This window comes from Desmodus rotundus, chromosome 12 (assembly GCF_022682495.2).
Source record: "Desmodus rotundus isolate HL8 chromosome 12, HLdesRot8A.1, whole genome shotgun sequence".
Lineage (NCBI taxonomy): Eukaryota > Metazoa > Chordata > Mammalia > Chiroptera > Phyllostomidae > Desmodus > Desmodus rotundus.
The window spans coordinates 66,749,280-66,768,882 of record NC_071398.1 but is presented as its reverse complement, the minus strand read 5'-3'; the positions used below and the strand labels follow the sequence as shown (position 1 = coordinate 66,768,882).

General features: G+C 45.0%; 1 long non-coding RNA gene across 1 annotated transcript; it reads right to left on the bottom strand.

The window, feature by feature from the left end:
• Positions 1–262: 262 nt before the first annotated feature.
• Positions 263–13,662, bottom strand: LOC123480787 (uncharacterized). Its single transcript, XR_006656901.2, has 4 exons — positions 13,491–13,662; positions 5,858–6,014; positions 1,237–1,300; positions 263–556 (listed from the first exon to the last, which is right to left on the bottom strand). It is a non-coding gene; the product is annotated as an uncharacterized lncRNA (long non-coding RNA).
• Positions 13,663–19,603: the final 5,941 nt, after the last annotated feature.

The window sequence follows — 19,603 nt, the reverse complement described above, 5'->3', positions numbered from 1 at the left end:
ACAGCGGCGTTGAATAATGTTACGTTGATAATAGCATCCAAATATAAGATGTTGAAATTCAGAAGAACTAAGCAATAATAACATGAAGAAGCAGCATTTGAATTTTTAAGTGAATTTGCTGAGTGACGTTTCTGACTGAAAGACAAGGGCTGCCTAGGATGTGAGTGCCATCATTAGGACCAGGCATCAGGCTGGGCAGTAATGCACAACGAGACAGGGGCAAAGTATTAGACCCAGTGTTCTTTAAGAAAGATGAGTGGAACATGCAGATGGTACCACGCTAGGAGAAGCAGACCCCAGTGTGGGCAGGCAGTGCACACATGAATGACATTAAGAGATTATAGCAATATGGGTGGAAAATAATGAGATGGGATTCAACATTGAAAAATGCAAAGTAATGCATTTGGGAGCAAGTAACCAGAAACACATGAGTTTGCAGTGTTTTGTGGCGAGAGAATTAGCCGGAGACAGAATCATCGTGCCGGTGCACGGAAGATGGATGTTCTCTGCACCCCGAGGAGAGGCCGCACTTGGAATTCTGCGTCGAAGCGTCTCCCTTTGAAAGTAAGGGATGAGAAAGAAAAATGAAGAAGAGGTCAGGAAAGTGCAAACCTAATAATTAGGTAATTGAATATGGTTGATGTAAGGTGAAGATTTTACAATTTCATAGAATGGGTTGGCTGGTATTAGGCTGTGATACAAACATAGAACATTGTGAGTCCCACTTTCTAAACTGTTGTGGAATCAAAGAAATAAGGAGAGGGTCTTAGAAACCTACTTCATCCCTCCCCCGTTTTTTCAAATAAACCAAGACTCAAACAGTTCAAAAAAGGGTGCAGTTGATTAAAGTAATGTCCCAAGCAATAGAAGTAAATATGAAACCTCAGAGCCTCTTGGTTATTAAGCCCTTAACCCAGTAATCTCTGAATGTGGCACCACTTTTGATGTCCTCTTGTCTTTGAGCAACAGTCTGTCTTTGCTCTGGCCCCTTTCCCTCAGGTCCCTCCCCCGTCTTCCTCTCTCTGATGAGGATGCTTTCGCCCCCCTCCCCCACTTCTCCACCTATAACACGTACCCCTCCTTCATCTCCCAGGGGAGGTCTGGGAGAAAGTCACCTTCGCCTTCGGAAATTTCTCTCCTTTGATCAGAATTCATTTGCCCTCCTGTCTTTTCTCTTGGGCCTTTTAATTTTAAAATTTACTAAGGCAATGATCGTATTGTATTGCAAGCCCATACGTCTACATCTGGTGGGAGGGCCGTGACTCAGGAATCTTTGCGTCCCCATGGTTTGTCACAAGACCTGGCAGAAACAAAGAACTTTTCATTGAATGTTAAGTGAGTGAAATGTTCCGTTTTCTCTCTGTCACTCACTTCCTAAACTTCTATACGTCTCAAGGCAGAGAGGGATTTGGGGAAGTGATGCCTGTGGTGTCTTTATACCGTCATGTGCTGGGGTTAAAGGGCGACATCACTGGCCCCCTGAGACACTTGACACTTTATCAGAGCAGCAGTTCTTTGCAGAAGCCAGGTCTACCCGGCCCCTCAGAATGGAGGCACTGTCACAGCCGCACACTCGACTGGCCGGGCCTGTCGTTCCGCTTCCACTCCCGTGCGCTTGGCGCACCACTGCATGCCGCAGTCTAGTGCCCCACCAAAGCGGCACTCCTGGTGAGATAGGGGGAGCTGCTGGACAGCGAGAGTAACTGGCATTCTTTTACTGTCCTTTGTATCGTGAATCTCAAGGTCATGATTGACAATTTGATTCCAAAGCTCCTTTCTCATGTGACATCTTCAGCGAGCCATTTTTTATGGAGAGCACTCCGAGATATGTTGAGCTTCCTGGCTCATGATCGTGCCCCTGCTCCTTGTAGTGATAGAAACAGCCAATGCTTACCCTGAGTCGGACACTATTGCAATTCTTTGTGTGTTAGCTCACTTAATGCTCACAACTGGGTTAGACATAATTATTATCCCCACTTTACAGATGACAAAATTGAGGTATAGAGAGCTAAGAAATTTGCCTGTGATCAGACAGCTAATACGTGGCAGAAGCAGAGTTCAGGCCCACGCCTTCTGACTCCGGTGCTCTGAATCTCGGGCTAAGATCCCACTCCCTGTCGCTGTCATCCACGTTGACCTCTGGGTGCAACTGAATGAGTCCACGCCCTTACAGAGTGCAAACCCTTGAACAGCCAACACCCTTCTGAGGCCTCGCTTCTCTGAATCTTCCAAGTTTTCAACAATTCTTCAAAGGACAAGGTCTAAGATTCTTTTACTTTCTTGACGATTGGCCTCTGTGCCACCTTTGTGATTTTGTGTCCTGGATGAGTTCAGGTCGCAGAAGTTGCCCAGCTACCCTGATGTGGTTCGACACCACTAAGGAGAGCAAACTCTCACCTCTCTCTGGAAACACGTCAGATTTCTGTGTGTGTTTGAGGTACCCAGACTGAGCCGTTGGCCCACGTGTAACTAATGATGGTGATAACGCAAATCCAAGCTCTGCAAAGCCTGGGTTTGAAGACTATTTCATGAGATCCTTTTATAAGTGACAAGAACAATTAATAAGTAAAGACTGGCCTCAGCTAAAAACGTGCCCACTTTGGCAAATCTGCAAATATGGTGTGGGCCTCACCCATTTCCTACGCCCCATGTTCACAGTCAGGACCCTTCACTGCCCGGCTGGCAGCTGCAGCCCCCTTCCAAGGAGGGATCGTGAGGCAACACCAGTGACAGGCTAGGAAGCGAGCTTTAGTCAGAGGAGCTGTTTGTGTTGTTCCCATTAGAAGCAGGACGGGACAGAAGACAAGAGAAGGGAAGAAGACGTGTGTACAGCCAAATGGACGCTTGGAAACATAGCTCTCTCGTTCCATTGGAAACACTCAGTTAAGAAGAGCAGACCACGGGAGGCCATCACCTGGACAAAGCAGTCGGGCCTCCACCTGAACGGGAATTTCCTCACTTGACAGATGGGGATTGAGTGTCTGTTAGCTCACATTTTTCCTCTAATTACTAATTATACCAGAGAAAGGGGCTTTATGGCTGGAGTCCTGGAAATGTGAAATTTGATCAGCAGAGATTTGCAGTAAAGATTGAAGATTGATGTGTGACGTCAGACAGCTGGCAAAGGGGCCCATCGAGCCAAGAGGCCAGCAGCTGCTCACGGCGGATTTGAGAGGGTTGGGGGAGGACCCAGGAAGGTGGGGGATCAGCAAAGGATCTGGGAGGAGAGAAGATGAACCATGTTAACAATTTTGCTTCCCCCTCCTCCTCTTTCTTTCATTTCAGATAAGAACATATTAAGCCTCTGAGTTTGAGGCAGTAGCCAACAGGTGGCAAGGCCTCTCTCCCTGCATAGAAGGCAGCTGCTGGAAGTGGGGAAGGGTGCCAGGAAGAGGGAGCTTCAGGTGGGAATCTGCACTGAGCAATTAACCTTCATCATGAAATGCACCCCACTCCACTCCCACCACTCACAAAGGAAACCACAGCCCCAAGGGTCATACACTCAGAGTGTTCCCTGGAGCCGTGATGCTAAAAGGGTGGGTAGTCGGGGACCAGCTGCAGCATTGTCCACTGCCCTTCCGGTTGGTGATGCAGATTCCTGGCCCTCACCCCAGGCCTCCAATCTCTGCCAGTGGGGTGGTCCACCTCAACAGTTACTTCCTGTCACATCATCCCATTTATTTTCTTCTTCACACATAAACCCCTATCCTTTTTATGTATATCTTTTTATTTCTTATTCTTGTTTATTCTATTACAGTTGTCCCAATTTTTCCCCCTTTTCCCTCCTCCACGCAGCCCTCCCACCTTATCTATTTTTTCTCTGTCTTACCCATGCTGGCATATGTTCCAAAGTAGCAGGGACTAACTGCTCAGAACAGTATCGTACACATAGAAGGGGCTTAATAAATATGTGTTGGGTGAATGAGTAGGCGAATTGGAGAGAGAGAGGAGAAAGGAAGGAGATTTGGAATGCCTGCGCTGGTGAATAAGCCAAGCTGAGCCTCATTCCTGTGCTTTAGGGTCCACAGGCAGTGAGTCAGGGTGCAGCCAACGGAGAGGGAGGCTGCTCCCCACTGGGGGTAAAACAACAACAGTGAGAGACTGAGGATGTTCTGCAAGCAATGAGCCCTTAATGAACTCACACACAGCAGTCTCAGGCAGGGGAGCATCTCGCCACAGCCAAACCCATAGACCCCACCATCACCCAGGTAGAGAGTATGGCCCACCCCCATGTACCTTTTAATTCAGAAAAGCCTTTAATGCACACCTGTCCTTAACCTGACCATCAGACGTCAATCCGAGGCCAGCATTCTCGCCCCTAACTCGAGGGGCACAGAAGTTAAGGTCCTAAGAGTAATGACAACATGCTGCAGGTCACAAAACAGGAAGGGCAGGAAAAAGCCCCTCTGCCTCATAAGCCAACAGTATCTTCCAACTCAACTGCTTTCTCCATATTCTTTGATGCTTATCTCGAAGCCGGGATGCTTTTCAAATGGGCGAGGAGGGGAGATGCTGGCATTACACTATTTTGAGTTACGCACATTTTCATATTGTATTAATCTGCTTGTGACTATTTTTTCTGCTTTTATACAAAAAGTTGTTAATACTGACAGTGCTGTCGATGGAGATGACGGGAGCACTCACAAACGCAGCGTATTAAATGGAACAGCTTTCTTCTGTGAGCATTCTTACATAAGCATTTCTTTCTTGAGCATTTTCTAAGAAAATGCTTTCTTAGAACCGTGTCCATTAGATAAGTCTTTAAAATCCCCGCTACCATTTCATGAAGATTGTCTCCTGTTTGAGATCTTACATACCGTGTGAGTTAGAGAATCGTAGGATGCAAGATCTAGCTCTGCAGAATCGTGTGATCTAAGCTCTCCCCTCCTTACCACGTCACAATCAAGGAAGGAGAGGCCGAGGGTCTCACAGGGTCTGGGACACAGTGGGGCCAGCATTCCATTTCTTGCTTGCAAGACTTCCTGGGAACCCTAGTGCCCCTCATAAATTTGAGTGCTGTGGCAGGGCCTTGCTGGCGTCACATGATCTTTGTCCTTCCCCCCTACTGACTGATTGGACACCATAACCCTGAGGCTTTTGACTGCCTTCGAAATGTCTGCACTTTGCCACTTTACTTGCATGCCCTTGATGCTCAGGGCAGCTGTGCCCATACAGAGGCCACCAGTGCTGTGGCAGGCACAGGTTCATGAGGACGAGGAGGGAACCCTCACTGGGAACAGCGTTTAGAGCTACCCGAGCAGCTGAGTAAGAAAGGCCTCCCACTGTAATGGTGGGAGAAGGAGGTCCCGGCCTCGCTTTGGGGGAGGTGGGGGTGATGCCATCTCCTTCGGCACTGCCCAGGTCGCCCCCACCACAGCTCTGAGAGCCATCGCTTCTGCCAGCTGTGGCAGTCCCAGCATCAGCATGAGCCAGGAGAGAAGAGCGGCTGTGAGTGGGTCTTCTGCCCCCATTTGCCAAGGGAAGAAAGATTCCCTGGCATAGGGCAGAGAAGCCATCCAAAGTCCTAAGACTAACGTGGCATCATTTTTCTGGTGGGGCTTGAGAGCTTTGGAATTCATGGAGAGGCTGGGCTCCCAGGTCCACTGGTTTCTGTATCTGCTCTCAATATATTTCTGAGACTCAAAGATGATAGAGCAACTATGTCTGTCTTTCCCCCTTCCACGCAGGGCCCTCCTCGTTCCTCAGCATTAGCTCATTGATAAGTACCGCTAGGATGCCCTGCCAGGCTGCCCTGTGTCGTCTCCCAGAGGCAGCTGAGGGTCCTTCCTTTATGCTCCTGTTGCACCCCGCACACCCCTTAGTGACAGTCCCGTCCCGTGGGGTTCTAGTTATTTACTTTAAAAGTCTGCTCCTTCAGTAGGCTGTGCTCCTCTCCAGGGCACGGGGCTGGGGCGTTTTTTCTTTTCTTAATCTTTGTAGATCCTTCCCCTCCCCATTCGTCTGCCATCTGCCCCACCGCAAGTCCAGTTTTAAAGACTGGCACATCAAAGATCCTGGAAGAACAGAGAAGAGAAAACAAAAGGGACAGTTGAGGGGATTACCCAAGTCACTCGGCAATTCAGCATCAGAGCGCTGACACCCAGCGCAGTGCCCGGCTCCAAACGAGGCTGTCGTCATGCTTATTTCACTGTCCACGATGAGTGACATGTAGTTTTAAGAATGATTTTACTACGAAAGAAATGAAGAACATACAGCCCAGGCCAGATAATTCTTAAGTATGATTAGACGACAGCTTACAGGCTCCATCTATGCTTTAAATCAGGATCATTTTCAGGTCTAATGGGAATTACATGGTGGCTTTGGCTTCACAGGGCAGGAACTCGAGCTAATCAGCCTCGGGAATGCCACCATCTGAGATGCCAAGGCAGAAACAAAAGAATGCAATCGATTAAGAGTCTCCCTTCAAGAACGTTCCAAGGCTGGGAGGCTGCTGAGATGAGATGGGACTGGAATCCTAGCCACAGGCTTAATTGCTTTGGAAGAGGCCACAGCTGTTGCTGCTGGAAGAACAGGGTAAAATCCTGTTTTCTTACTTTTAACGTTTTGCCGACCTTGTTTCCAGGCTGCCTGGTACCCATGCCTGTCCTAAATGGCTTTGCCTTTAGTGTCCCATGTCTTATTTTTGCTTTTCATTATATCTCCAGAACTTGATTCAGGTAGTATCTAAAATATGGCACATGCTCAATAAATATCTGTTTGATTAATGAATTAAGCCACCAAAGTAGAGCTTCAGTAGGAAATGATAGCTCTCTGTCACACAAGAGAGATGCCCCTTCCCTTTTTCAACTACGATTCCCCTTGGCCATTTCACTAGAATGTAGGAACACGAAGAAAGGAGAAATGGTGTGAAAAACATTTTAATTTTGTCCACGCTATGACTATGTCTACTCGTATTTTCCCATTTATATTCCACAACCAAATCAACATTGGGGGGGCAGGTAGGGGCACTGTTTTATTTTGTTCTGTTTTTGCGACTACAATGACAACCAATTTCTGAATAATTAATGACTTGCCACACATCTGCAACCTCCTCTGGCCTTTGGCATAGCTGAAGTGACCTAAGGCCTCGCGGAAGAGCGGCACCAATGGACTTTGCCAGAAGCTGGGCCCCTGGGGTAAGAACCAGAGACTTATTGGCTTAAGTGGTGTTAAGCAGCGCCTAAGAGCGGAAAATGAAAGGAAATAGAATCCCCTCAGAGAATCAAGTATAGCTAGGCCTCGTCCTAAAATAAAGAGGCCAAACAGGCCTGGGTGGCAGAGGCTTAATCCTCAAACCTGTTCGACCCTTCGATTTCACTTCAGTTTCCAAACACTTGTTTCTACCTTCTAGCTGTAACCTTAGACCCAAACATGTTTGAAGACTTTAAGCAATCTAGGTCTGTTCACTTTATCTTGGAGAGTAAGTGGGCATTCTGTATGAATTTCACAAATATGAGCAATGGAAAAGCCCAGCGAGTTAATCCCATGACTAACCACCATCAGTCCTTCTTATGTCTCCCAAATTAGAATTTCTTCTAGTATCCCCTTATTTTTCAAAGTCACAACCTTAGGGCTGCACATAGATATTTTTTTTAACATTTTACTTACTACAGCCAAGGGGTTACTCTATTCCTAGGAGTATGTTTAGGTTCTTTCCACATTCTACGTATTGTTTTTCCTTTGTTCGTGAGCCTTGGATCATTAGGAACTTAGTGTTTCTAAACCCATTGATAGCTAACTCATTGGTCACTTGGTGTACCCGTTGATGTCCACCAAGCAATGTAATATATCTTATTAAGTGTGATTTGCCTGTTTGCTAAGGATATGCAAACCAGAATACTAGAAGGTTCGACATTCAAAAAGTATGACATCTGAGTGGGTTTCTGCAAAATTTCTCTCCTGCTCTTCCTACCCTTCCTCTGCACTTGCAGCAATAACTTAGAGTCTATTTTGTCCAATCTACCTCAAGTTATTTACTAAAATGTGGGTGTGGTATTTTAGGTTTAAAGCCACCATTCAGAACCTAGCGCGAAGACACAGCTGCAGGCGGGTATCTACCAGGTGTGCGGAGAACTGTGTCAGCTCGTCGCCCAGGGCCGGGGTCTCCGCAGACGGGAGGAAGTGCTGTTCGGCAGAACAGTCCGGGAAGCGAGGTCGAAGCAGATTGAAGTAAACTACTCCTAAAGCCTTGATTCTCCTCTCTTTTGAAGGCGGGAATAAATTTGGTTTCCTGCATCCAGGTGGTCCTCAGATGTTCTAAATTAAAACGTAGTGAGAATGGGTTTTTCATAACTCTGCCCTGACCAGTCTCCCAGGGTCTTAGACCCTGCGCTGTGTTTCCGCGCAGTCCACCCAATGGAACTACAGAGTCAAGCGGCACCGTGGAAGCACAATTTCTTTCCCCTTGTTGGAAATAGGCCAAGATTGTGAATGTTAATCACCCAATTCTTGTAAAAGGTACCTCGGGGCCTTTAATAAGCACGAACGGCCGGAGTCTCAGTTTTACACTTCATCTGTGGGGCTTTGCCAGAGGGAGGTGGCAGCTCTAAACCAGTATTTACACAATACCCCAGACCAGAAGTAGAAAGTCAGAGCCTGCAGTTGTTGATCTCGGAGACTTGCAACTTGATGAGAGATGGGCTTTGAGCAATGGTTTTCCATGGCTTTTGAGGTCAAGTCTAAAAATCAAAGATTTCAGCCAACAAATCCCTGTCTTTAAATATCTTCCCTGCCAGCTCCATGGTCTTTACCCCCATAGGGCTGCTGCCGAGGATTGGGGCTTCCCAGCTGAGCTCCCGTCTCAGGAACATCAGCTTCCTTTCCTTTCGCTCTCTGCCTACCTGGAACACACTGATGGCAACAAGTTTGGGTCTTTATCTCTCTAACTTACATTATTGCAGGTGGGGGAATGATAGGGGTACAGCCTCTACAGATAAACAGAATAAATATGGATTTTAACTTCGTTCTACTTAATTGTGTATCTCAAACAAGGAGGTTAAGCTTGCGGAACTTAAATTTTGTCATCTATAAAATGCATCTGAAGTATACAATCATATAATTATTACTAGGATCAATTGACAAAAACTTAGTGGTGGGCTTTGTAAATTACAAAGTATGCTATAACTGTAAGCTATTAATATTAAAGCCATTTATTATTGTTGCTTATTATGCAGAGGACTTCTAGAAGGGTATATTTTTAAGGGAGGAATTCTAACATTCTAACATTCTAACATAATAACAATTTCTATGGTTATTATGTCCAAGGAAAGAACAGGGACCACTGTTGCCCCTGCAGCGCTCAGAGGAACAGGGGACACCACTGTCTTCACTCCAGGGGAGCATTTAGAGGAAGAAGTAAAATACTCTTGTGTTGTTGGTGAAGTGATGGCAAAAACATTATTTATGCATTATAATAAACATTTTAAAATAATTTTATTCACCAAAAAGATGGCCACAAATTATTAATTCCCTTTAACAAAGAATAATCAAAGTCAGCAAAAATTTTCTTCATGAACCACAGATTTTTCCTACTGTATTGAGTTTTAAATGGGAGTTTAGCAGATTGGTTAATATTAATGCTAAAAAAAAGCAATGCAACCCTAAGGTTTTTCTTTTTAAATACAGCTTTATTGAGGTATAATTAATATACAAAAACCTATATAGATTAAATGTATACAATTTGATGACTTTGGACATCTGTGTACAACTTTGGCAAATAAGTGGTGGAAAATAAGGGGAAGAGGTTTGAACTGAGTTTTTCAATAAAAAGACAGAATGGTTGCAGATGGTGAGCAGTCCTGGGGCTAACTCCCTAGGCTTTCATCACTGATATTTGTGAAGTTTGTACCAAACGTACGTTTTCCCTCTAAAGGTAAAACTGACCAATATATATTGGTTTTGTTTCCATTAACAGTAGTTTTTGAGCAGTACCTCTTAGAAAATGTCTAGTATTTTGTTATCCCGTGTTTTATAACTTCTTCATTTTTTGATGAACTCCCTAACTTAACACGCTCCTGCAAGTCACTCTGCAGAGAGTTTTCACCAGGCCTACAAAAACGACGTGCACACCACTCGGTCTGTTTTGGCCTCATGTTCACCTGTGCCGCTTGCTCCTCCTCCTCCTACCAATTTCTACTTCTCTTTCCAGTTGTATTTTCATCACACATCTGAATAAAAGTGAGCATTTCTCTATAAAACATTCTCTATAATCAGCCATAGTAAAACAAAGTCATGAAGAACTGGAAATTAGTGTGGAAAACTTTGAGCAGCAAGATGAGGCTTGGACCACAGGGGATGCCAGGGGGAGATGCTGAGGTACGACTAGAATGTAGGTGTATTTGAAGAAAGAACTTTTAGGGGATTCCTTTGAATTAGATGTGATATATGATTGAAAGAGAAGAAAGAAACATAACCCCCTGAGGTTTTTCCCTGAGAAAACCGCAACAAAATTTTTGAGATGAGGAAGAATGTAGGAGGAGTAAGTTTGGAGGGCAGTCCAAAATTTAAGAGCTCTGCTTTGAGCAAGTCGAGCTCAGAATCCCCACTGGCATTTGCATAGAGAAATCTGTTGTTCAGGGAGCAGCCTGAGCTCCAGCTACAAACTTGGGAGTCACCAGCGTGGAGATGGCTTTCGTGGCCAAGACACTAGGATGAGATTTTCCCTAAGACTGAATATAGTCAGAGAAAAAATCTAAGGACTGAGCTGCGGAAACCCTAACCAAAAACAAAAGTGAAAAAAAAAACCCACATAAAATGAGTGACTAGACAGAAACCAGAGTAATCAAAGCATAAATAATAAATAAATAAATAAATAAGTCCCAGGAGCTGAAAGAAGTCTTCCAAAAGATACCGTGTCAGATATGCTGAAAGTGAGTGAGATGTGGTTTGAGAAGAACCCACTTAACCTGCACTGTGAGGTCACCGCTGAACTTAGACAAGGCTTTTTGATGGAGTGTTGGGGCAGAAAGCCCAGCTCGAGTTGGTTCAGAGTCTGTGGGGAGAGTAGGTGGAGCCCGTGAATTAAGGTAACTCTTTGAGGAGCTTTCCCATAACAGCAGCCGAGCCAGAAGGCAACGGAAGGCCAAGGCAGGGTTTTGTTTTGTTTTTAACAACACAATACTGTAATGTAGCCTTTTTGCAATACTGTATACAGCTGATGTGAATAGTTCAATAGAAAGGAAAAAGTTGATGATCTAGGAAAAATATGAAAGATTCAGGAGAGATGCTCTATTAGCTTGCTAGGGCTGCCATAACAAAGTAGCACAGACCCAAATGGCTGAAACAACAGAAATTTATTTCCTCAAAGTTCTGGAGGCCAGAAGTCGGAGATCAAGGTGTCAGCTGGGTCGGTTTCTGCTGAGAATCTCTGTTGTTGGCTTGTAAATGGTCACCTTCTTCTACTCTCTTCACATGATCTTCCCTCCGTGCCCGTCTGTGTCCCGATCTCCTCTTATAAGGACACCAGTCATATGGATTCGGCTCCATCCATATGACATCACTTAACCTTAGTTACCTTTCTGAAGACCTAATTTCCAAATATGGTCACTTTCTGAGGTACTGGTGGTTAATACTTCAACATATGAATTTTGGAGAGTCACAATTCAAGCCATAGCAGATGCTCTTGGATAGGGAAGAGGGGATGAACTCAAGAGCCTGTGTGAAAGGTCTTAGCACGTTCCTAACAAGAGGATGGAAGGGAGAAAATATGAGAACAGAGTACATGGTTTCCTAGGTTTAGTGTTTTCCCAGGTGAGCGGCCAACAGGGAGTTTGGAGGAGGTGTTGGAGGTTTGAGAAGAAAGGAAAAGAGGTAAAGAGTCAACTGGGAGAGTGGGAGAGTGGCCGGTAAGGGAAGTAGAGTAGACTTCCCGGGCCCACTAGCGCCCACCTAGAGGGAGTGGCTGCGGCTTTAATATGAGACCAATCCATAAGGTTATGTGGTTTTTCTCTCCAGCATTTTCAGCTGCTTGAGAATCATAGGGAGTAGACAGCGATTTGGGTTTAATTAGAGTTGTGGTTTTACCAGATGTATATATGGTGGAGGGAGGGATGGATGAGAGAGTTGAGTATGTGTTCAAGGTGTTGGTTACAATGATGAAGCATGGAATCAAAGGCAGTAGGGGGAACAGTGAGATGAGGAAGGATGACTGTTAGTGAAAATGGCGTAGAAGCAATACATTGTAACTTCCTGTGGAGCTGGGCAACAGTTGGAAACAGGAGAGCTGATAGAATGTGTTGAAAAGATAGGATAGGAAGTGCTAGTCATGGAAGGGAATCTTGAAACGACATCAGGAGCAGCTGGGAATGACTGAACTGCGAGGACAACTGGTTTAGTAAGAGTAGGAGTCAAAGAACAGCTTGTTTAGGGCATTAATTGCCCTGAAGAAGTTGAAAATGTCATGAATTATTACAGAGTGTTTTTAAAGGGTTGAGGGGCGCATCAGCAAGGTGCTAAAATAGTCAAGGAATACAGAGGAGTGACCTAGAGTCTGTAGCTACTGAAACAAGAAAGGACCTTGGACAGTAGAGCCTGAGAGCAGGAACTGACCGTGAGCTTGGTGCGGGAGGGGGAGGAAGGGGGAGAGGAGGGTATGGGAGAGCCTGTGAAGGGTAGCGAGCGAAGAGTACAAGAGTACGGAACACCCCAGGCACAGACACGTCCTCTGGGAAGCCAGAGAGGAGAGTGAAGGGGTTGAGGATAAGAGGATTTTTGCTGAGTACAGACAGTGTTCCGGGGGGTGTGGTGACTGCGCCTGGCACTGGGTCAGTCTAGGAGGGGAAGAGAGTCTGGTGACCAGGAGTGGCCTGGGCGTCCTGGGCCTCCTGACTGTCGGAGGTCCAGGGGTGTGGGCCCAGAAGGGGCAGGTCCGGACAGTCTCTAACACGGAGGTGGGCTGTGGCTGTGTTTGGGGTGGAATGTGGGGGAATGCTTGACAAGTGCTTCTGGAGTTTAATCCACTTTCAAATATTAGTCTGTCAGTAGAGAATCCTTTCTGATTCTCTCCCTAAAGAAAGGAGTGCACATCTATAGAGCCCAAAATGGCCCAAATCAAGAGTTAATTTTTCTAAAACCCTTGGCTCCCATAGATTCTAGAACCTGCAATTGAGCAACTATAGCTATTTAGCATACCCTGTGGGGGGTTCAGAAACACTAATGAGTCTTTTTTGCTTTCACTGAGTTTATATTTTAGCAGGATATACAAGAACACAAAATAAGCATCTAAGTACTTGCACTTTCCCCCTTTTGGGGGGCCGGGGTGACAGGCACTGGAGTGGCTCGGAGGATGTAGCCTCGAGTGGATAGTCAGGCCATGGACAGTTAAGAGAATTGTAGGTGCGTACTCTGAATGCAGGTATTTGAATGATGTTCCCACATTGTCCCAAGTGTGCAGTGTTTAACAATGCACTGCATGCAAATACATAATGAATGAGCATGCTTCTTGTGCCCCCCTCAAGCCCCAGGAAACAGACTGGTGTGGCGTGATCACTCACCTGCAGTCACTTTGGGGACACACTCCTGCACTTCTCTGGAACTCACAGAAGATACTGGAAGTGTCAGAACTGAAACTCAAGATAGGAGCCTTGACTGTTTAGCACCAATAAAGGCAGCTCATCTCTGCCCTCACTCACCCCTCCCCAAGCCGGGTCCGTGGAAGGTGCTGTGTACTTCATGCAAATGCCCACGTCAGCCGCTCTTCGTGGAGCACCCCTGTCTGTGTGAGCGATGGGCAGAAATGCTACCCTCTCCCTCCCAGCAGGCTGACCCATCCCTCAGCACCGCTGGTGTGGGGCTGCCCCCTGGAGGTCTGAGAGAGCCTGTTCCTTAAACACAAGCCTGAGGGTCTGACAACACTAGAGGCATTTGAGATGTTGAAGCTGCGGCAGATTAACTGATGGTCAAGTCTAGATCATCCCTTTCTTGGTGGCACTTACAGAACATCTACTGCAGATGAGACAATGAACTCAGCATTCATTATCCACAAGTGGTTTGCTTCCTGACCACAGTAACTAACCTGTTAATCCCAATATACCTGAATTGAGGAAATAAAGTATCCAAAGTAGCTTCTCAACTTTCTGGTGCTGTAACAATGATTGCATTTAAATCCGGCAATCCTCTGACCTTTCTGTTCTCAGGCAAATGCTGCTGTCACCAAGTAACAGTCTGTACATAATCAATTTCCATTCCTTATCACTGCCCCCCCCCCCCGACTACTCACAGTGGGGTCAAGCGGTGCATGATCCTGGCAGGGTACCTGCTGAGCATCAGGAACGAGCTTGTGAGGCAGAGAGAGCGAATGTTGTTGAGTGTGACCAGGAGAGGTTATCTCACCACGGTGGACGACCTGTGCAGTTTGGGGATGGGGGGAGTTCTCCTCATCCCAGCTTCTTTCTGTTGATAGACACAGGAGTCAGTCAAGCGCACTATAAAGAGGTGATCACAGTATGTTATTAATTAGGGGGAAAAGAAGATTACAAAGCCATCTGATAACATCTTAGTAAATAAAAATATGTGTCTACACCTAGAAAAGCCGTTATGTTGGAGTAGTGGTGATTTTCTCTGGTTCGTAGGATGACGACTGATTTTTATTTTCCCCAAGAAAATCAATTAAAAGTAAGAAAATAAAAAGAAAGCACAACACTCTTAGAGTCCTAGGAGGCAGATTCCAGTTCTTCTCCATCGGCGAATTTAAAATCAAAACACGCACTGAAGCAAAGGGAAGAACGAGGCGCTGGCCTGTAACTGGTGTGTGTGAGGTTCCTGCTCCCCTGCAGAGAAAAAAAAAATGATTAAAGCTTTGTTATCATTTCTTTTTTAAGCAACAAGCATATTCTTGAAGCAGTTTTGAAATACCTAAAATTTTATTTGTTTTTTAAGATGTAAGTTCCTGGACTCAATTTCATATTGACTAAGCTGAAAGTTGTCCAAACTCCTTTGAAAAAGACATGGAAGGATGAGGGCCGTACCACTTTCGGAGGGAGGTTTTCCTTCTCAGTGGAGCTAAATGGTATTTCCAAAATATCTGGCTGGATCTTAAAAGTCACTCATGACAGGTGATAATGAATTGCATATTGAGTTTTGCCAGAAATTTTAATGGCATTGGCATACAGAGACACAGCATCACCAAAGTGTGTATGTGCAGGGGACTGGAACACAGACAGAGGGCTCCATAAATTAAATGTGATGTTGCATAGCCCTTTTTAACTAAACAAAGTAGGTGTGGAAATTATTTTAAGTTAAAATTTATTTCTGCGCAAAATAAAAACCAGTCCCTGTGTGTATAAATGGGACAAGAAAGCAGAATTTAAGATCATGTGTAGGCCTAATTGGACTTCAAAAGAAAAAAAATAGACATTTTCGTATTAAAAGGAAAAACTTAAGCATTGTAATTTTAAATATTTTAAGTATGGTCTATATACAAAACAATAATGACCCTAATGACAACAACAATTACACGCACCGTCAAATGGGAACGTTGCCAGTGGGTAGCTTTGAATTGGATAAATTGATCTGTGCGTCTCATTTTAAACTTAACGTAGTTGTCTCTATTAAAAGGCCAGACTCTTTCAACCACTGCTAATATGACCGGAGAGAGAAGAAACTGAGGGTAGGTGAGGAACTTCATTGATTTGGAGTGAAATTAAACCCTCACATTTCAGACAATCGCAATTTGTTTGAAATATCAGCTTTGTTCTACCCTCTGGAGCAGAAGTGACAAACCAACTGACCGTGGATCAAATTAGGCCCAAAGCAGCTTTACTTTGGTCGACACTCTGCATTTTGTTTTATTTTGTATTGGTCTTGCTGTGGTCGTGGTTGTGCTCCTATTTTTAAGACTTTTTAAATGCCCCAACAAGAGTCATACTCCGCATCAGCTTATCTACAGACCAGCTATCGTCCTTGCAGACTGGCTCACACATTTGTAGTAACTGTTTGGCTTCTGTGGGCATTTTTATTAGTTTGTTTTATTTTGGTTTTGTTTTGATCTCTACCCCAGAGCAGTTCTTTTCTTACACTGGGACCAGCCTTGCTTCCCGCAAACCGGAATAGGGTAAAGGTTAGCGGCAAGTTGCAAGTGTGAAGGTTAGCCTCTTTTAGAAAACGTCCACCTCACAGGCACACACACGTGTCCATGTGCATGTGAGCCTGTGTGCATTCCTGTGCACACGTAGATGATGTGTACACATTAAAAATGCGTTTCTCACTGTGACTGTAGTCCAAAAAGTCCGGAAAACACTACCGTAGAGTATTTCAGAAGGATTAAGATCTTCATTAAGATTGCATTCAATCTACACATTTCACAAAAAGTAATTTATTCCGCGAATTATATTCCACAAGTGCAGATTATATGCATTCTACAAATAGTTATTTTCTACTCTGTGTGCTAAGAATTTTTCAAATTCTTCTGCCTTCAAGGAGCTTGCGTTGGTAATGTTTAGCATATACTCTTAAAAGATTTAATCGCTTACAACATCCTTTAGTTCTTTAGTCTTCCCTGGTTCAAGTTCTACCCACTTCCTATTCACCTTCCCTATCCACTCTTTCTTGATCACCCTGGCTGAAAGTGAAGAATTCCTTCTCTTACTGCCAGCCTCAGTGACTGCAGAGAGAAGATTCAGCAATTATATATGACTTTGTGGCATTTCATCTGTTGTTTTGATGAATGAGTTTAGTGGTGTTGATGAGCACAAATGAAAACCTAAGTATTGACAGCATTTTCCTACCCTTACCTGCCGAGGAGGCTCCTTTGTTGCATTGCGATATCATCGGTCCTTTAACGTGCCAAGGACAGACACAAGCCAAGGTGCAGAACATAAAAAGCAGAGAGAATGCTGTGGGCCATGCTGTGTAAGGAAAGGTGTTATTACATCCTGAGAATACAAGAAAACATCCACACAGTGGGGGCAAAGAGGGTGAGAAAGAGGGGCTTAAGTAGGAGAACCAGGTGATCTAGAGTTTGGTAGAGAGAGACAAATAAAGGAGGGTTTAAGAATTTGTCTCTCCTTTGGCTACCTACTCAAGAGACCTTCAGTCAAATGCTTTATGGAGTCATTTTGGGGGTCTGAGGACACTGCCCTGAGCCTCTAGGCACCTGAATTTACTTGGATTACAACTACATTATTTAATACTTCTCAGGACAGCACTGAGCCTTCCCAATCAGATTGTGACTTGTGAAGAAGTTGTTTTAGAGTCTTTTTCCTTACCCCTGGCTCTGAGCTTGAAGGACTCTCTGAAGGGCCTTTCCCCCTCTCCGCAGTGAGGACTCAGTGCATTGGAAGGCAGTTCTCAAGCTATGCAAAGTTCAGGGTTTGGGCATTTTGTCACCTTTGAAATCATTAGAAGAAAGGCATCACACCTGTGCACTTGTTGTATAACGTGCCCGTAAGGATTTAGATTCGAGAGATGTCCTGCCGCAGCAGGCACTCCACCCTTTCCTATCCCGCAGTATGTCAAAGAAAACGAATAGATTTGCATTTGCGATCAATAAATCCAAAAGTCCTCTTATGATTCTGTCCAATTCTCTGACCTCACCCTTGAAGGTCTATAACTGCATCTTGCGTGGCATCAGACAGAATCACGCCGGGAACAAGGCCCTTCCACTGCTCCCTGCATTAACAGTGGCACGTCCCACAGTCATGCTAACTGTGCAGTCCCATGGACACACAGCTGAGTGTACACAACAGCATTCAACGTCTCAACTAATCACCACGTGTAGCCTACCCGCTCAGGAACAGCTTTTCACCCTGTCCGTGCAACGCCATGTGGGAAAATCTCAGAGAGACACACTTATTTCCACGCCTAAGGAAACTGTTCTCCCGTCGACAGCATCCGACGCTTGGCGTTTCTGTCTTGAAGCCCTCTTCTGTGATGCCCTTTATCAACGTGAGCATCAGCTAAATCCATTGTAATCGTTTGTTGTTCAAATGATGTTTCTTGCAGGATATCTTTTTATATGAACTGACACCTCTGGACAATTAACTTCCATTTCTATAAGCTGCTTTCATTATGCAGCATGAGCCAGTCACCGGGATAATAATGGGCTTTCCTTTGATGTACCTCAGTCCGCACATCTGCTTCTGCTCCTCTACCAGATGTTCGTATTTATTTATATTCCCTGCTTAAGTTTTTGAGATACTTCTGCCCTGGGGAAAGACGTATTAGTACAATAAACTGTATTACACAGAATGTCAAAATAATTAGTGTGTTCACAAAATTAAACACAACCACCTCAATCAACAAAAAACTGATATGATTCTAGATTTTTCTTAAATGCACACTTAAAATGAGCTCTTAAATCTTTTCTCAATTTATATTTTAGGCTTTAGGAGTATTAAAGTATCCTTTGGCACAATGCAAAGTGGTCTGTTAAAAAATGTTTCATTTCTGCAAATTGTCTAACATGATCAACCCAGTTGTATTTATCTGTGATCATCTAGTGCCTATAACTATATCTGAACCACCTCTAAGATTATTTCCATAGCAAATAATTCTAGTCGTTTATATGTATTGAGCACTTACCGTGTGTCAGGCACATGATGTGTATTTTACAAACATCTCGCTGGGCCCTCACAACAACCCGTGAGGCAGTGCCTTTATAGTCCCCTCGTGCACATGAGGAAACTGAGGCTCCGTGAGGGTACAGATCTGGTAAATGACAGAGCAAGAAACCAAGCCTGGAATTGCCGAGCTCTCTCCGAACGTCTGTGCCCCACCTCTTCGATATCAAATGGATGATTTTACCTGTAAATCAGACATATGGTAATACACGTCACACAGCAGGAAATAAATACCTGCCACACCTCCACGTATGGACTTGCTTTCGGTTAATTTGTGGAATTTCAGGTAGAGGGAGGCGAGCTGGTGGAGAGCTAGATAGGAAATGGCCAGGAGCTGTCCCCCAGGGTGCAGTTTCTCAAGCCTGGACACACTCACTCTGGGGACAAAGTGGTACTTTTCCCGGAGTATTAGTTTTTCCTTAAGAATAAATAGTTTAAAACAATAATTTTATTAAACAAACTTGGATATATTATGGAATGAATTTAAAAATCCATTGAATTTTTTAAAGTAGGAGTTCTAGAAGCTTCCCCCTCCTGGGAGCCGGGCGCATCCTTCCCCCTGTGTTCAGGGCGCACTGACCCACAGGGGTAGGTGCAGAGACGCCCTGGAAAAGTCTTCGGCAGATGCCGCTGGGTGGGGCATTTCACTCTGGCCACAGTTTGGAAAATGGGTGTGAAAGAAGCAAGACCAGAGGCAGAGAGAAAGTTAGAAAACCTCATAATAAGGGCAAAACACAGGTGAAGGATAAAAAGCAGCACACTTGGCTGTTCCGCACACACGTGCACACACCCTGCAAAATCAAGATGTAAAAGATTTAAAGGGCACGCATCCAAATATCTCCTCCCACTCCCACCCCCCTCTCTTCTTCACATTAAACATTGGCCACATCGGCATGTGCTGGGCCTGGTTCGCTCATTCCACCTGCCCGACACGGCAGAGCCCCTGCAGCAATGACCCTGGCTATGGCTAAACATTTGCACGCCCCGGGGCAGTTTGCCATGGTCGTTTGGTTACAGTCAGTCGGGTTTCTGGGCAGCTCCTGAAGAAG